The sequence below is a fragment of the Accipiter gentilis genome, chromosome 22 (genome assembly GCF_929443795.1).
Source record: "Accipiter gentilis chromosome 22, bAccGen1.1, whole genome shotgun sequence".
NCBI lineage: Eukaryota > Metazoa > Chordata > Aves > Accipitriformes > Accipitridae > Astur > Astur gentilis.
The window spans coordinates 25,166,652-25,186,334 of NC_064901.1; positions in this window are offsets into that span (position 1 = coordinate 25,166,652).

The following is a 19,683-nucleotide window of genomic DNA, read 5'->3' on the forward strand; positions in this document are numbered from 1 at the left end:
TAATATATGTGGGTGATCTATGTTTTATTGTTCTGAAAAGAAACTGAAACCAGGATACAGTTGAGCCTACTTAGGTCAGCTCTTTGGTTAAATCCTAACTACGAAGCAGGTTTATTATAATGCTTAAAACACCACCTGCTCTACACAGTGAAGCTGGTCCTAATCGAATCTGGAAGATAAGAGCTTGCATTCTGATTTTAGAATTAAAGAGGAGCACTGCTCCAACTGATAGCTGGCATGCTGCAATTACCATGTTATTTTCAATGTTCGAGGCTAACCAAATGCCCACTGAAAGGCTGTGTGTATTGGGAACCGAAGAGTGACAAGAGAAGCGTAAGGACAGGATTTTAGTAGAAAAAGAATATCCTTGGTAGTTTATCTTTAGTCTCCTTTACTAGAAAAAGCATACTGTTCTTAAACTGTGTCTTCTTTAGACTTGGCTACTGGACACTCTGCATCCTTAACATAGCACTCTAAAACAGACTTCACAATTTGTAGCTCATACGACCCCTTCAAAGAACTATTGGAAGTTTGGCAGTCGCAGAGTGAGGAGGCAGAATTTGCACATATGTGTTCAAACTGAGAGTAAAACAGAAGAACTGTACAGTTTTTAAAACTAGTAAGTGATAAATTCCTATGGCAGCTTCCATTTAGTAAGTGCAGAGAATAGAGAAAAAAATGAGAAATGTTTTGGCCTTTTGACTAATTACTTGTCGGACACACTTATGAATGGTTTGTAACTCACTCAAATGGAAGACCAAGAATTTGCCAAATTCATGGCAACTTGTGATAACTTCTGCACCGGTATTTCGGATGTACAGTATTCCAAATGTCCCATGAATACTGTTCTGCTTATACATAGCTGCACAGACATTTTTGTGCATCCACAAAAATACATCGCGAGGAAAATAAACCCTCATATGAATGCATCTGTGTCGCTCATCTGAGTAAGCTCTAAAAGAACAGAGAGAAATGGCTGAATGTAATCAACACATAATTTGACTTTAACATATTTTTTCCTTTCTATGAGTTTAAAAGTTGTGCTCATGTTTAATATGACAAATTCAGCTTTAACTGAAAATTATACAAAATAAAAATCAATCTGCCTACTTCCCCAAGTCATTATTCAGGTTCCAGGAATTAAAAAGAAGCTACAGATTATGACATTTGAATATGGTGTTTTGGGTTGTGTGGCAGGGTTTTTGTGTTGCAGGGGAGGGGCTGCAGGGCTGGCTCCTGTGAGAAGCTTCTAGAAGCTTCCTCGGCCCCAAGCCAGACCTGCCGCTGGCCCAGGCCGAGCCCCTCAGCGACGGCGGTAGCGCCTCTGGGGGAGCGGAGTTAAGGGGGGAAACCTGCGGTGAGTCGGGGGATTTGAACGTGAGAGGAACCCCTCTGTGTGTACTGAGGTCGGTGAGGAAGGAGGAGGAGGAGGGACACCTGAGGAGGGGATGCCCCCGCAGCCCGCAGTGAGGCGGCAGGCTGTCCCCCCCAGCCCGTCCCCCGTTCCCTATCCCCCTGCACTGCTGGGGGGAGGAGGGGGAGAAGATCAGGAGTAAAATTCAGCCTGGGAAGAAGGGGGGGTGGTGTTCTAAGGTTTGGGTTTACTTCTCAGTATCCTTGGTTTGATTTGATTGGTAGTAAATTAAATTGTTTTTGTTTCTTCCCCAAGCTGAGCCTGTATTTGCCTGTGACCATAAGTGGGGAATGATCCTTCCTGTCTTTGTGTCAACCTATGAGCCTTTCTTTATGTTTTCTCCTCCTCATCCTACCGGGGCCAGGGGTGGGGGAAGAGGAATGAGTGGCTTCGTGGTACTTTGTTGCTGGCTGGGCTTAAATTCTGACATATAGTCTGCCCTTTAAACTTTTATAAGCTCTTTTAATGATTGAACTTCTAGAACTCTCATTTTTAAGTTTTGTCTGCAACAAATGTCATTTACTTCTTCCGTTCTGTAGGGAAAATGGAAATTCTTATGTACAATATAGAGATGTTTTGTAATGTTTTTCTGAACAAGATAATTGACTGAATGTACTCATCTGTCTGTAAAATTACTCACCAGAGCTGAATGACTTTAAATCTTTCCTGGAGAGCATTCATTTTTAAGAGGACTGAGAAAAGGGAAAACCAGAGCAATAGCATGTAGGTGTCTCTGTTGCTCTGAACACAGCTGAATAGCTTTCCACCCATCTTGGGGGACGAGGACTGGGCAACATGCTTTTATCAACCAGGAGCCAGGGAACCAAGTGTGAACAGCTTGGCTATTAACTTTTGCAGCAGATCAGAACAGAGAAATGAAGATTCTATGGGCAAGCAAGGCAGACAACTTTGTTACGCCAGTCTAAGTTAAGGTTTGGCTTGGTCATGGAAAGAGCAGGACTTCATATAGTATATTCCAGTTAACTAATAAGCACTGCTTTGTTTTGAAAAGGTTTCATGAACCAGTGTAATTACTTCTGGTCACATTATTTCTTCACAAACTAGGAGTTTTAGCACGGTTGTTTCTATGGACTCTTTGGAGAATTCCGTCAAAACCACAGCTACTGAAGGTACAGTCTCAGACAGGAGGAAGCCAAGGGGGCTTTCTCCGACACTGAAGTCATGCTGGGGGCTCTTTCAAGGAGTTGGAAATGTGCCTTCAACCTGACTACACAGAAAAGAGAGCATGTCATCTGAGTGCAACACGGGAGCAAGCAGCTTTCAGCAGGCAAGAGATCTTACTGAACTGAGGATCGAGACTTCAAGTTCTGTGTTTCAGTAGCAGTTTTCAGTGTGTCATTTTGGATTGTTATAAGAATGTGATCTCGGTCATGATAAAGACAGCAAGTCAATCTTATTTTATTAAACTTAGCAGCAGTAATATCTTCTAGCATGGTATCAGACCATCTCTATTTAGGATTATGTATTTTTTGCCATGGACTCTGAGTGATCAGTAAGACATTAGGCTTGTGTATTTGTGACAATTTTAGAGACTCACTGTTTTTCTATATAAGAAAGTAAATCTAAAAAAGAAGTGAATTTGTCTGAACGGCAGCAGTGGCAAAACAACAAAATCATGGTATAATATCTATGGATTAATAAAGCAGTAGGGACAGCAAGAACATAGCAAAACGCCTGTGGGGGTTATTGTTCATCACACTACATTGAGAATAGTCTCATACAGTGTGAACAGACAGGTTTTTAGAGCAGATATTTGTATTTTTAATCATAGATATTTACATGCAAACTTAAGAGTACATTAAAAAGACAAAAGAGGCATTGCTATCTAATACCTGCAAATCCACCTATGTATACTTAGTCTTTGTATTCTTCCTCTCAAAAAAGATGATGTCTTCTTTCCTTCACTCTTAATTTGCCTTTTCTACCCAAAACTAAGTTTTATAAATACTTATATGTATTTATTCATATGAGTGCAATGAATTTCTCAAATGTGTAAAAGTAAAAATCTTCAGAGAATGGACTGTCTTTAGATATTTCTAAATAGCACGGGTAACACAGGGCCCCTTATGGTTTGCCACGCTTACACAAATGCTGAACAAGAACAACAAAAAAATCGAGTAATAATAGCCATTTTATCTGGCATGAAACAAAAAAGGTAACTCCTAATTCAGTTTATAATAGTATCTACTGTGACTCATGGTGGTATTGTGAGTTTGGAGACCCTCAAATAAGACAAAAAGTAGTCTGTCAGAAAGAAAATACATACAGGTTTTTTAGAAATAAAATAAAATATACCATAAAACTGCACAATGGAAGAGCCTTTCTTGCTGTGATCAGACTGTTGCATTTTTTCCTGGCACTGGTTAGTAAAACCTGAGTTTAAAATGTGGTAAGAACAAGAAGCATTTTCATCCTGTAGTATTCTATTTCACTGCTAAAATTAATTCCATTAATTATGTGGTTACAATTAACCTATTTTGCCAAGACTGAAGTTAAGTTATAGGCTTAAGTTTTAAGCCTTCTCTCATCAGCAATTATATCCTCCCATTTAGGAATAGACATATTTTCTTTATTCTCTATACATTTTATTGTTTTCTTCTAAGCCATTTTTTGGATATAAATTCATGTCTTAAGTGTTTGGGTTTTGTTTGGGTTTTTTTATTATTATTATTTATTTCCTATAAGCCTGGGTTACTTCTTCAAATCCTGTCTTCCCTTCTTTGTGTGTGACTTTTCTGAATTTTTAATTTTAGAAAACTCAAGACTTCCTGATACACCCCTATTGATCTTTTACTAGGATTCTTGTCTTTCTCCTGATACGGACAGTTTGCCATTGCTGAATTAATAGAGTTTCTTTCAGAACCTGTCAGTTCTGTTACAACCCTTTATCCCTTAGAATAGTCTTCCAAGTCCCTAACAACCAGGTTCCTCAGGTCATTGAAGTCTCCTTTTTCTGAAGTCCCTTGCCTTCATTTCACTCCTTTCTTTCCTTAAAATCAGAAACACTATTGAAATTAATTTCTATTGTTATTCTACCACTTTTGGTCAAAATTCAATCTAAAGTAGCTCATCTTTTGATAATTTCCTACTGTTTATGATAATGATGATCTGAAGATTTTCTAACATCTCAAGTTATCTGAGCCTTGCTTTTCTAACAGATAGTCAATAATTAAAGGTTCCTATTATCACAAGGTCCTACTTTGTGAATAATGCTTGCAGTTGTTTAGAAAAACCCCACACACATAATTCACCTCTTTCCTGAATAGATGCTTCTATAATAGACCTTACCATAATAGCCTCCTCCTTATCCTTCATTTACCTTCAGAGCGAGCTGGTATGTTAACAAATAGAAATAACCTTAAAATATAAAGAAAATTACCTTTTTTTTTTTTTTTCTTTTTAACCCATCCTCTTACCCCTAAACAGGTGTTACTCTTTTAGTAATGTATTCAGTAAGTTCCACTAAGCATCTGACTACATTTTTTTTGGTCTTACATATCGACATTTTTTGAGACATTTTTTCTTTCTAGTTCAGACTGTTCTTGTAAACAGTTCTTTCTTGACCATTCTCATCTTATTCTCCAGTGATGATTAACAAAACAGAACCTTTTGGCAGAAACAAAAGGCAATCAATTAATTAGTCTTCTTGATATCAAAATAAAAAAATCCCTCTGTTTTCTTGGAACATTGTAAACTGGCTTTAGCTCCTGGGCACTAATCTTACCTATTCTGTAAAAACAACTATAATTCCTCATATAACAAGTAAAAATTCTATGATCTCACAATCAGAAAAATCTGCCCCATTACAAAACCCAGAAACCTCTAGTTGTCTCCACAGGCATGAAAGATGCTGTTCTAATTTCTCCGTATCATCCACTCACAAAGGGGTATTGTTGTGTCCATTAGCTTTGCATGTATTCAATGGCTAAATAAGGACTTTGAACTAATCTGTACACAAAGCTGGCTTGGCAGGGTTTTGAGGTTTAATTGAACTTTGTATTCATTTACAATTAGTGTGTTTTGTTTACTTTCTGATAGCATTAGCAAACTTATTAAAAAGGAGATACAAATAAAATTTGTGCCAATTACATATGAGAATAATTGGATTTTATTAATCCAAGAATTCATGCAATCAATTTAATTATTGCTACTCTCATTTCAGATACCTTATTATTCTTCACACTAATTAATCACAACCACTAATGAGTAGTTTTGGAAGGGGAGTCTTTACTCACTTACCCTGAATGGAAAGTTCCTTAAATAACCATTGATATTTACAGAAACAAGCAAGTTTTATAAATTAATTTATTTATACTTTTTCAAAAAAAGATGTGAGTCTGTAAGGTAACAGCAGCTTTCTTGGTTCAAAATAAGAAATTTAAAAGACTTTCATATGGGACTTACATGTCATTTACAGTATTGTCTACAGTTATAGACTTAGATTATAGGAGAATAGAGCTCATAATTTTTATTTTTTATTCCAGTACTGAGTTTGGGCAAATGACTTATCTTTGCCTTCTTAAATATGTTGTTAGTCAGCAAGGATCAGTGCACATCAAAATGGAGGATTAACAAATACCGCATATAAACATAGGGCTATGCAGCGGTTTTTACTGAACAACCATATAAGCTTTTGGAGGTTGTCTTCCTCTTGTGTCTCTATACATTCAATCTGGAAGGACATTCCATTTTTTATGGTGTCATGTAGAGAAAACATATGAACGTGAGAATCTAGCAAATAGGGTATTACAAAGACTATCCTTCCTCATAGAGATGTAAGAGAAAACACATTTGAAAAGGAAGATGTTATTTCTGATGCAATACCATGTATAGAAGAACTTGAAGATATGCTAATTCCAAAGGTCAATATGGGGAACACATTTGGTTTTTAACTGAGGAGACCAAAGGAAGGGGGATAAAGCCAGATTGGTTAGGAAAAATAATAATGCTGATGGACTATTTCTGACAGACAAGAATGGGACAAGAATGTGGAGGTCAGAGAATAAAGAATGAAGAGAATGCTGTCAGAAAATGAAAAAGGGAAATAGCAAAGACGAGGATAATAATTTTAGTTGTACGCATAGCAAGATAAAAAGCAACTCCCTAAGATGCTGAGAAAAAGACTCTCTGTAAGAACATCTTTAAGAAAAGGCAAAAATGCCAGAGAGCAGAGAGGAGAGAAGAAAAAAGCAGTATGAGAAACAACAGTGTGAACACCGCGGTCAGAGAAGGAGGGGAAGGAGGTGCTCCAGGCAGAGCAGAGGTTCTCCTCCAGCCTGTGGAAGAGACCACAGTCCCTTTGGATTCCTTAATAAGTGCTGAATTCATCCCCCTGCTTTCCCAATAGAAGAGGCAATACTACAAGGATCATCTCTGTCCAGAAGTCACTTTCGACAAAATGCTTAGGAACTTTGGAGAGTTGTGTATGTCTGACAAACATCTTTCCAACTGTTCAGCAGACACAAACTATGATGTCTTCACTCACAAAAGAACACATTTGCTGAGGAAAAATAGTGAATAATACAATTGCCTGCAACTACAGTTTATGAAGGCAGAACACAATTGACAACCATAAGACTCTGCCAACAAACTAAAATTAGCACCCTTCTCTTGTATAACTACCACATATTTGATGATCACTGTTAATAAAACCCAATATTTTAAGGGAAAGGACTTCCTTTAAAGTGCTCAAGAAGCTTCTATTATTTTCACGCTGCACTCACTTCCCTGCCAAATAAATGAAGGAAAAAGAAAATCCAAATAGAAAAAAATATATTAGACTATATTAGAGCTACACTTCAAAATATAAAGAAAAAAAGTATATAAAAAAAGGTTTTCCATATCGTTTTGAAAGTGTCTAAGCCAGACCTAAAGTGACAGATCTGCACCCATTGTCATTGCTGTTAAATTCCCTAAGATCATTTTTAAAAATTATTTCTAAATATAGGTGTGCTAATGAGAATATGGAATCACTAGTTTGCAATATAAAAATAACGCTTTCTCTTCAAAATACCTTTAAAAAGTTGACACACATCATCATTAAATACTTTCAGAATCTGAGGATACATTGACATAGCTGATCTCAATGATAGTTCTGCCCTAGTGAACAAAACCAGAAGGAGAAGATACATGCGGAAGCGTAACACGTTGTTCTAACTCAATCTGTTCTCTTAAAACAAGATTAAAAAATAACAATTTGCTTGATATGTATTTTTGCTTCTAGTCTTCTCTTTGCACATTGGCATGCAAAAATTAAATTTGGGGCTTATCATTACCTCTAAATAAGCAGTTAATTTGATTACCAACTGGTCATTTGCAATCCTCAGAAATGCAACATGCGACAAGTGTTTGTGCAATGGGTTCTCAACCCAATATTGGAGCAAGTCACTGATAACAGTTATTTGACATGTACAAAGTATTGGAAAGTGTGATTTCAGCACACCTAAATGTTTTCTTAAAGGTCTGCATGCAACCAGATGATTACTAAAACCATGTTAAGTTCCTACTACTAGTAGTGATCACACAAAAATGTCTAGTTCTGTAACGTTTTGAAAATTTAGTCTAATGAAATAACTAAACTAATTCCAGAAGACTCATATAATAACTTCTTCAGGATTATTTTTATTGTTGGTCCATACTATCAACCGGTTCTATATCTAAAAAAATAGGACTGTAAAATAATGATTAATTTGTCTAGTAGTCACAGCAATAATAGGCATCTATAGGAAACTATTGTGCGTAAAATTTTTTACTGCATTTCTCTTTATCTAAGTATTTATAGTGAGATATGTAATACATTTCCATATATTGTAAATATCAGATGGGCTTCAGATACTTAAAGGTGGTTTTCTTCCTTAATATATCAAACATGCTAATGTAAATTTTGCAGTTTATATGACACCTAAAACTGCAAGCTGTTTTTTTAATTTCAATTTAATACTATTATAGCAGAACTAAAGACCTTCTCTGCACCAGACACTGTAAGCTTAAACTTGCCACCGCACTTCACTTTTTCAGCTGGAAAATACATGACAAACACAATCACATCCCAGTAGTTCCCCATGGCACTTCAGAATTAAAAAATAATTCATATGATATCTCAATAGATGAAAAAAAAACCCCAAATCCAAAGCTTACAATGACAAAGAGTAAAAAGCTTCTTTAGCTTAATTCTTTTAGAAATAAAAAATAATGTTTTGTACTCCAAAAGGTGGAACTTGCCTCTGGGAAAGTCATTGTAGCACTTTTAGATAAAAATCAACGTTAGAAAAAAAAAACCAACTAAATTTTGGAATAGTCAGGGACTGTATGATAATGAACTTTGGCACCCAATTAGGTAGGGAATATCTAAGCTCTTCAAAGCTCCATTTATGTATAAACTAGATCAAAGTTGTCTGTCAACTATCTTTGAAGAAAAGCATTTTCAACTCCTATTTTCCTTCCTGCTCTACCATCTGATTTTCCCCTCCTACTTTCAGGGTTCTGATAACTTCTAATGGCACCTTTCAGCAAATCATTGGGAGCAACCTAGAGAGATGGCTGGAGGAAACATTTCACTTTAACATGGAAGTTGAAGCATTGTCACGTACAGAGCTTAGTGTGGACTTGGTATTCCTGATATAATTTTAAAATGTAAAAGAGCATATGATCCACAAAATTCTGTTCTAAACTTGGTGGAGGATACTTACACATGCTATTTTTAGGCACCTAACTTGAATTAGGAGACTGGTCATATTGTCTCTGCAGATGGATGCCTCCTGCTAGAGGATGATTCTGAGCAGAAGTTCACTTAGGGTTTTTAATTGCTCTGGACTACTTTCAGTAGCCTTCCAGTATTTCACACAATTATAAATCAGCTGTCTGATCAATGATAACAGTGAAAACCATTTCTGAAATAAAATCCTGCATTCAAATTCCTGCCTATTTTAGCAGAAGTCTAAGAAGATACCTTAGATAAGACAACAAAGTTTTAGCAAGCTAAGATTGTAATGTTTTCAGTTGTACTGCAAACTAACAGTCCGGCCATTTAAAAATAAACACAATCATAATTAAGTTACTAATAAGCACAGTAAATTATGCCATACAATAACCTGTAGAGTCATGAATAAATTATTTGTAGCATCTGAGAGAATACGTTCTGTGTTGGCCCATCTCATTCATGATGCAACGTCAATAAAAACTTCTGTTAAACTGCACTTTTTTTAACTGGGAAGCTGAATCTTAAGATGAAAGCGTTAGTTATATTTTTTATTGGCACAACTTAACACTTCAAGAAATAGCCAGATGCTTTCTTGAAATATGTGAAGTTTACCTCACATTTCACATGAAATCAAGCTTTGATAACTGTTTGTGCAAAACTGAAGACAACGATTGGTCCCCAAAAAAATATTTTTTAGGAGCTAAGCAGGCAAGTGTCCAATCCAACTCTATAAATATAGACAGAATTAAAAATTTGAAAAAATCATCAACCATCAGTTTGCATATTTTTCGGTGTCAGATAATTTTATTGTTGTTTGCACAATATCTAGCACCATCAAAGTCTCAATAGTATTCCCAGACTTCAGTATAAACCGTCTTAGTGACATACTATGACTAAGAGTCAAAAAAGTATGGCAAATTCTCTAGAAGTAACTTTTGTGTATCACTTGACTTAAATTTTGCCTTCATGTACTTATGCCTCGGTTAAGAAAAATTAAACCTTGGCAATAATTCCTCTAGTGCCCTTTGGAGAATCATGCTTACAGACACTGAATCAAAAAAACAATTGCTAGATAAAATACTGTAGGTCCATATGTAGATTAAAACTAAAACAAATAAAATGATGTATCATCTCCTATTTCTATGTTTTTATTTTTATAACAATGGGCTTTTTGGCCTCTTTAAGGTCAAGAGGAAGGCTTTACCAAATGCATTTGTTCCTCTGTGTTACTGCCTTAAACCCAAAAATGTTCTTTCTTAGTCTAATACTTAGTAATAAGTAGTTTCCTGGACACACTCAATCTGGATGTGGAATCTTCAGGCAAAATGTCCTGTATTGGTGTCAGACATGAAACTGTCTTGTGGGATGTTCTGTGTAAATATAACTCCCTCATCAAAGGCATTACAAGAAACCTTCATTAGCGCACCATTTCAGAAGTATATTTGTTCAGTCCAAATCATTGATGCTATTATCAAATACTAGTTTGTCTCATGCTATGTGGTACTCAGCACTGCAGCAGATCATAATACAGCACTACCTTGAAAATGGAAGTTTCTGTCCATAATGCTGAAGAAAGGAGCCTGAAAATCTAGTTTCTAAAGATGCTTTATAAAGAAGCAAATTAAAAGAAGCATAAATATATTAACTGAAAAGTTTAATGAATTAAAAGCCATTACAGTCCCTCCATGATTTTTGAATGGAGTCAATAGCACTGCATGGATCGAGTTCTTTAGCATTTATTCCATTAAACACTTGAGAATTTGCCTTGAATGCAGTCAGGCAAAAAGAATGCCTTCTCTAGGCAAACCCCACATTGCCTTGGATTTTGTCAGAGATTTTTGTCAGAATAAGGGTTCCAGGATTTGATTTTGTAAGTTTCCAATTATCAATAGTATTTTATAAAATGTTTCAGTTAAACAAGAGTAACATTTTTGTTGTGAGTACTCAATTCATGTAACTTAACCACACAGCTATGTTCCCATCAGCAAATGCAAAGGCGAGGAAGTCTGCAATGAATTGCAACAAGAGCATTTCTGTAGGAAATATTTTGCACTATATTTTCAATTAAAAGAAAACATTTAAATTATTCTTATATTTCTTTAAAGTGACACTATCTCTTTAGCTCAAACCAGAGCTGAGATAACAATCTGGTAGTGAATACTTTATCCAAAGGTTTGGGTTTGTTTCTTTGATTTTTTTTGTGTTGGTTTTTTTTTCACTGTTCACTGAATACTACAGTACAAATACAGCTTTCTAATATTTTGGTTGAATTTCTTATTAATATACTTTAAAATTTATATATATTGTCCTTCAAGCTTTCCTTAATTCATTAGTATTTCTTGGAACTCAAGATTTCATATTTTAAACATTTTTGACCATTTCTTAAAAAATAGTTACAAGCAGGAACAATGGATATTATTTTAGTAGAGTGGGTAATTATGGGCCTGTATTATAATACATGCCTGATTGCAGTTAAAACTCTATATTTGGAGAAAAGAGAAACTAAGTAAAATGTTTTTCTTCTGTGTTATTTGTGTTAAGGAAACACCTAGAAACCATAACAAAGAAAAGTATGATCATGATAAGGAGAGGAATATTAGGATCCAATATCTGTACTAAAAAGTCTGTTCTCTAAATAGAAGAGATGGAGTCAGAAAAGAAGAGGCACAGAATGGTAAAATGATCGCCAGAGTTACACAGCACACTAGCGTAAGCGAGCAATGAAGCCTATATTTCCTACCCTGCTGTGCACTTTGCCTTCTTCCTAGAACTGTGTTGCCTCTTGTATTCAATTAATCAACATATCAACATTCTGTAGTGCTACATTTACAACTTGTCCGCGGAGAAGAATGCATGGACATGAATTAATGAGGACCCATAAACCAAGGATAAGAAGATAAGAAACATGACTATCTCAATTACTTAACAGTTGGAAAATGAAAACTAGGATCTCAATTCCCTGCAACAGTATCAACTAGAAATACACCCTGCAAAACCTGCATTCCTGAGGAAGAGAAGGCCCAGAACATTCAAATGATTTGCAGAAGATGACATGGGAAATCTATAGCAAAACCTTTATCTTGGATTGCTTAACTCCCAACCCTGCATCTTAATCATAGAATGCTTCTTCCTCCCTACACTAAATGTGATAAACGAACACATCTAAGCCTAACTCTCTCCTCTCCCTGCACCAAGGTATCTTAGGAACTCATATCGATTTTGATGGTTTGTGTCTGAGCACAGCTTAAGACAGAAGTTTGGCCTTTGAGGTTTTTTTTAAGTGGTTTGATACTTCGTTAAATGGGAAAATAAAAACAAAAAATAATCTTGTTCGTTGCTTTTATTCATCCTTGGTATTTGACATTTTCGTTAAAAGCATGTTTTGGAATACAGTGTAATTTCCCAAGCCTGGAAACTATTTTTAATACATGTGTTACAGCATTCTTAGATTATATAATTAAGGTTATAAATATTTTATTTTCTTTGAGTTAAAGAAGATTAAATGATGACATGTACATACCCTCCCTATAGAGGACTGATTTCTTGAATGCTATACTAATTTTTATAAGTCTCAAGAAGTTATTTTAATCATTCTATTGTATAAATATGTTCAAAACAATTATATTTATATTTTTACCATAAAGCATTTTATATCCTCTGAATTGTTTGAAACTTTACCTTGGAGCTCTTTTTCAGTGGGTTCTTTTTCAGTCATAAGAAGAGAAAAAGGTCAGAGAAGGAGAGAATGAATAAATATACAAACCTACCACAGCAAGAAACTGTCATTGTAATTAGGCTTCCTGAGAATAGTTGTGGAGCAATATGAGCTTATAGAAATAAACTAAAAAGTTTGTTTTCATAGAAGGGAGTATAGTTTATTCTGAAATGGATTCAGATATAGATTTTTCCTGGCTCCTTGAAAACCTGCTTGTTTGTTTTGAACAAGCAGGAAGAATGGCATGTGAAATGGCAGGGTGACATCTAACAGAATCCATGAAAGCAATTGTGTAGCCATTTTCTAACTCAGCTGGCCCACTGAGAACTGAGAAGATGGAGGACACGAGTTTAACATTTCACAGTAGAATGGATTTGCTATAAGTTGAAGTAGTATTTTAGGGACATGGGTTTTCTTGCCAAATTTCAACTCAGTAAACATGAAGTCATTCACTGCACTTGTTAAAAATCGGGTTTGGATTCCTGGAAGCAGTATCTACAACATTGTCTTGAAATTCGGGGCACAGACATGTTGACAATAAGGTGCGTGTTCATTAGGATGGATTTGCTTCATGAATATGTCACACATTTACAGACAGAGCATGTTGTTAAAATGGCTTCAAAATTACATAAATTACTCTAATAATAGTCTAAATTTGGCCTCTAGCAATTAAATATTAACAGGGATAAATTATATCAAACAAATTGGTTTAGAAATTTAACAATTATCTACTTTAAGACTCTTTAATTAAATGGTTAGTATGGCATACTTCCCTTTGGCCAAAGGATAAGGAAAAATGCTTGGTTTTATATCTCCTCTCTACTATATCAGTTTTCTCTTATGCCACAAGCCTCATATTCTTTAACACACTTCCATTTTATCCAAAACTACCTCCATGCTAGCTATAAAGCTAGGATAAAATGCATACAGAAGTCATTCTTTACTTACATTCTTTTTCCTAGACATTGCTCTTGTCAGATATTAGGAGACATGATAGTCCCAAGTAGCAGCCAAATGGGGAGGGAGAAGAAAGGTGCAACAGGCAAAGAACCAAAGTTTATCATGCCATTCACTCCATGTTTTGATATATGGCCACAAGAAAAATCCAGAACCATCCTGAACATCCTGATTTGCAATGATATAATACACCCTGTTGATTCTGTACAGTAGCAAAGTGTCTACACTATACAGATCAGGTCTACAAAGTGACACTGGCATAAATAACACTGGAAATGGAATTGCAAGTAAAGATATGCTATATCACTGTTCATATGTACAGATTCTTTACTTACAGGTAAATTTGGATTATTTTCTGGTTCATTTACTGATCCATCTAGAAGTATCTAAAAACATTATTTCACAAAAGTTTTACTTGAAAAACATGTCATTTACTTTATATTCTGTATCACATCAGGGTGGGACTCTGTAATAAGTCCATTCAAACACCCTAGGAGCTGTGTTGCAGAATAGTCTGTATTATTGTGACAGGTGCTCCATTTAATTGTTTGCAGGGAGAAGACAATCAGGTTTTCCATCCAGTATAGTTACCAGTCTGTCAGAAGATAAAAGGCCCTCATTAAAATTAGAGAAATATTAGCAAGCACAAACTGTACCATAGTTGAAATCACACCAGAAAGGCCCAGCACAGAGACCACTCCTGTATAAAGACCCATCACATCTCCATTATCCCAGTAAGGTCTTAGCCCTGTAATGACACAGAGACTTCCAACTCCTCCTGTTTGCTCCCCATTCTGCTCACATTGGTGCAGGGGCACTTTCGAGAGGCAGTAAAGTGTGTTAATTGCCTAGTACATGTTTGAGTGATTTCCCCTTAAAGATGCTTTGCAGGCATTTAGTTGTTTACATGTCTACCCTCAAAAGGATCCACTTTGGCTTCAGTTGGCCAGCCTGCTGGTGAAGATACTTTTTGCCCCATGCAGTCACATGGATCCTGTCTCTTCCAAAGAGCTGTTGAGCCTCAAAAAGGGTCCCATGGTCATAGAAACCAAAGCCCTGCTGCTACCACAAGCTGCACAACCCACAGGATCCACTCCTCAAACCTTTCCGCTTTACCAGCGGGGTCAAAACTCACTTGGGCTCCCATTCCCTTGAACACTGCCCCCAGAATCCTGCAGTCACCCTTGATACTTCCCAGGTCACCCCAGTAGTATCACTGGGGCTTACAGGGAAAAGCAACAGAGTAGCAGACAAAAGGCCAGAAGAGCCTCTGTAGTCTCTCCACAACATCCCAAGTGCAAACCCCTGGCAACTGACAAAAGGCCAAACCTCCCAAGGTGACAAGTCAAGTCAACTGATGGGTGTCTCTGTCCCCTGCAGTAGGGAGTCTCCTACCACTGTCACTCACTGCTTCCTTCTAGCGGTCATGTGTGGCTCAGGCTCAGCCGCCTGAGAAGCTCCACAAGGCAGCACCCAGAGATCATCATCAGCTACAAGGGCAGTTAACCTATTCTGCAGATCAGTAGGTAGGACAGAAGCCTTCCTCCTGGTAAGAGGAATCATCAGCTTCCAGCCTCCATCATGACAGCAATTTCTGATTTCACAGGTACAGGCTCTTCTTGCCCCTCCCCTGTAGCTGGAGGTTCAGACTCTTGAAGCTGTAGGGACTCAGAGAAGATCGAGTTGATCTCCTTCTTATCATTTCTGATGCTGCACAGTCTGCTGACTTCCACCCAAAGCTCTTTTATTTGGCAGCACAGCTGCTCAGCAACTGTGTATCTCCTGCAGGCTAAAAGACCATATGCCCAAGACTCAGCAAGAGGACCCAAGCACTCCTTGCAGCCAGAAACTTGCAGAGCTGCAGCCTCCTTCCAAAGCTTTGTATGATTCCAAGAGTCCCATAGGAAATGGACAGTTACTCCAGCAGCACGTGAGGAAAAACCTGTGATGTGTGATCACCATACCTAAGAATGTATATGCAGCACAGGAAAAGCTTGCTAGTCTCTCATTTGCACCTGTGCTGGTTTGGGCTGGGATAGAGTTAATTTCCTTCCCAATAGCTGGGATGGGGCTGTGGTTTGGATTGGTGCTAGAAAACGGTGTTGGTGACACAGGGATGTTTCGGTTCCCGCTGAGCAGTGCTCACCCAGAGCCAAGGGCTGTTCTGCTTCTCCCCCCACCCCACCAGGAGCAGGCTGGGGGGGCACAAGGGGTTGGAGGGGACACAGCCGGGACAGCCGACCCCGACTGACCAAGGGATATTCCAGACCATAGGACGTCACGCTCAGCGTATAAAACTGGGGGAAGAAGAAGGAAGGGGGGGACGTTTGGAGGGATGGCGTTTGTCTTCCCAAGTCACCGTTCCACGTGCTGGAGCCCTGCTGTCCTGGAGATGGCTGGACACCTGCCTGCCCGGGGGAACTGGGGAATGGAGTCCTTGCTTTGCTTTGCCTGTGCGCACGGCTTTTGCTTTCCCTATTAAACTGTCTTTATCTGAACCCATGAGTTTTCTCACTATTACCCTTCTGATTCTCTCCCCCATCCCACGAGAGTGGGGACTGAGCTACCCGCTGGGGTTAAACCATGACAGCACCCTGCTGCATAAACTACCTGGCTCTTATACAGGCCAAGAGTGCTTGATTCTTCCTGATCATGGGTTAGCTGGAGCAAAGACTAGAGGCAGCCTTGATCAAGGATAGCTGACAGAGTGTGTTAGGAGCTGTTATAGCTATCCTTACTTTATTCTTAGCATTACATGGTAGCAGCAGAAATCCTCAGAGGGTTCCCAGATCCCAGGGAAAGTGCCCAGAAAGCTTGACAAGATCTCAAGAAAATCTCAAAGCAGCAGAGCCCAGAAACTGCTGTGCAAACTGCTGCATCTGTTGGTTGCCTCTGGGAGCTCTGCTGTTACCTGCCATAACAGCCTAAATTTGGTTCCTAGCATATTTTCTTCCTTTAGCCAAAACATTAAAGCATTATGGTAGGCAGCAGAGCAACATTGCTTGGTTAAGGCAACATATCTAATTTGGATTTGTTTTCTTGTGTATTTCTAAATGCATATTAAAGATTGCTCCTAAGTTTCTATATGTGAATTGTCCCTTTCAACACAGAGTGCTTAAGCACACTTCTGGATCAAGGTTTAAAAATCATGATTTATATTACACATTCATAGAAAGTGAAGAGGAAGAGTTTCATATGGCAATTTAAATTTAGTCTAGAGTCTTAAAGAGGGTTTAAGCAAAGCGACACTCACCACCAGATGAATAACAGTGAAATCAGGTAAATAACAATGAGATTAGGCCACAGAATTTACCCCAATTGCAACACTTTTTTGGAATGTATTTCTTTCTTTCTATATCACTTTCTTCATTTGGGCAGACTCAAAATGAAATTCTGACTGAGCTGAAATAATTAGTTTCAGGGGGTTTAGGATAGGGTCTTTCACCCATTAACTTAAGTTATTTGGGGTGAATTTCCTGCTGCTTTCTGTACTTACCATGTCAAGAAGTTTCTAATAGATGTTGTCTTATGTGCAGTCTTAACAAGTGGCAGTAAGATGAGGAAATGCTGTACAAAAATCAATTCAAAAGCATAAAGAATATAATCCCTTGGGGGAATATAGAAATAGTATTATGTAGAATAGTAAAATATTATTCTTTAAAAACAGAAAGACATATGATGTGTTAATTTCAAATGGAGCCAAAGTCATGCGCATTACATAACCATTTTTTCTTCCTTGTGCATATAATCATATTTAAAGAGAAGATATGTCTTTGATGTTGACCACCAAAGAAAATGTCTGTATTCAGGAATAAGTCTTTTCTGCAAACAGGAATGAATAGAACCATTTCTATCCCAAACACGTCTAATTCACCCTACTGTCTGTATAATTAATCACATAGCTCTTCCTACTGAAAAAAAAGGAAGAACAGAAAAATGCCACAAATAAGAATGGACATAAAAAAAAGAAACAAACAATATTATATTTTATATTTTTTGCATTATCAAGAAAATTGCATTGTTGAAAAATGCTGCCATGTCAGATAAAAGTCAGGAGTCTGTGTTTTCAGTTACAGTGAGTGATTTTCTCCTGAATACAGACTTGCATGCACTGATAGTGGCCTATGGAAATCCTTGCTTTGTTTTATTTTTTCCTAAAACACTGAGTTCCCTCAGTTGATGGATATTATTACTCTCTTGCTTGGCTTTCTTTAAAGAGATTGAAAGTTTTCTTCCTTTTGAAAATTATGCCCCAACTAAGTGTAATGGTAGCCAATTCAGGAAAAAAGAGGAATGTAAAATCTGGTCCTGGCAGGTAAGTGAAAAAAGGAAGGTGATTTTCCACCTTCTCTCTATTATTTGCAAGTCTACCTATATTATCTGCTATCAGTTTGGGTTGTCCCACAGTTCAGGAAAAATTATTTTCAGTACACCTTCAAACACTTATCAATGCAGTATTGAAGGTTCAGAGATAGTAATGCAAAGATTGCCAGTAATTTTAAGAGCAACAGGCACCATGAATAAGCAGCAAATCATTATTTTCAAAAGGTCATTCAGCACGATTGAGCTCTGCTATCTTACATCAAAACACATACAGGATATTATTGCGAAGAATGCTAGATGACATTCAAAGCAAAAGCTTGCTGTAAAGGGAGTACTATGATGGCTATTTTCAGTAACTTGCCATTTAGTTCTGTCAGCGATGAACTGCACAATATTACAGGACATACTCTGCTTTTTGGTTTCTGATTCTGAAATGTACCTGAAAATAGAATGAAATAAAGTGTCATTAAATTTACTGCAGAACTATATTTAATTTCAACAAAGTTTAAGAAATTGGTGTTTGTTGACTGGAATTAGACATGGCTTTCTATCCTTTACTGTCTGATTTGGAGTAGCCCTTATGATTTCAATTTAATATTTGCGTTTCAGTACATGAAGCTGTGGAGAATGATTTTGTACCTCTCCCTAAGTGCAGTCAGACAGATCCAAGACAGCATGATATATAGAAAAGAAGAGAAAACGAGGATAATAAGAGCATTATCTATTTGTATAGGCAATCAGCTTCCACTGTTCATCATTTTGAGTCAGTTCTTATTATTTCATTATTTATATAAATAATAAATACAAGATGAATTTTAGATGTCTTGCCTGTCTCATCTTCTTATATTTGAATTTAGCGTAAGCAGTTATGGAGAGTGGATTTTAGAGAAAAAAAATACAGTGATTCGGTGTCGTGGTTTCAGCCCAGCCGGTAACAAAGCACCACACAGCTGCTCGCCCACTCCTCTCCCTTCCTGGTCCTGGTGGATGAGGAGGAGAAAACAGAAAGAAACTCTCATGGGTCAAGACAAGGACAGGGAGGGATCACTCCCCAATTATGGTCACGGGCAAAAGATGGGCTCAGCTTGGGGAAGAAACAAAATCGATTTAATTTGCCACCAATCCAATCACAACAGGGATAATGGGGAGTAAAACCAAATTGTAAAACACCTTCCCCCCACCCTCCCACCTTCCCGCCTCAGCCCCGCTCCTGGTTCTCTCTCCCTGCGGAACAGGGGACGGGGGCTGGGGTCGGTCCCTCACCCCGTGTCTCTGCCGCTCCTTCCTCCTCAGGGGCAGGAGGACTCCGCGCTCGGCCCCTGCTCCGCCGTGGGGTGTCTCCCGCGGGAGGCAGCCCTCCACCAACTGCTCCACGGTGGGTCCTTCCCGCGGGCTGCAGTTCCTCACAGACTGCTCCAGTGCGGGTCCCTTCCTGCGGGCCGCAGTCCTTCAGCCCCAGCCTGCTCCAGCACGGGCTTCCCCACAGAGCGGCGGCCATCTTGGGGGACATCCATCCCCCTGCTCCGGCGTGGGCTCCTCTCTCCCCGGGCTGCA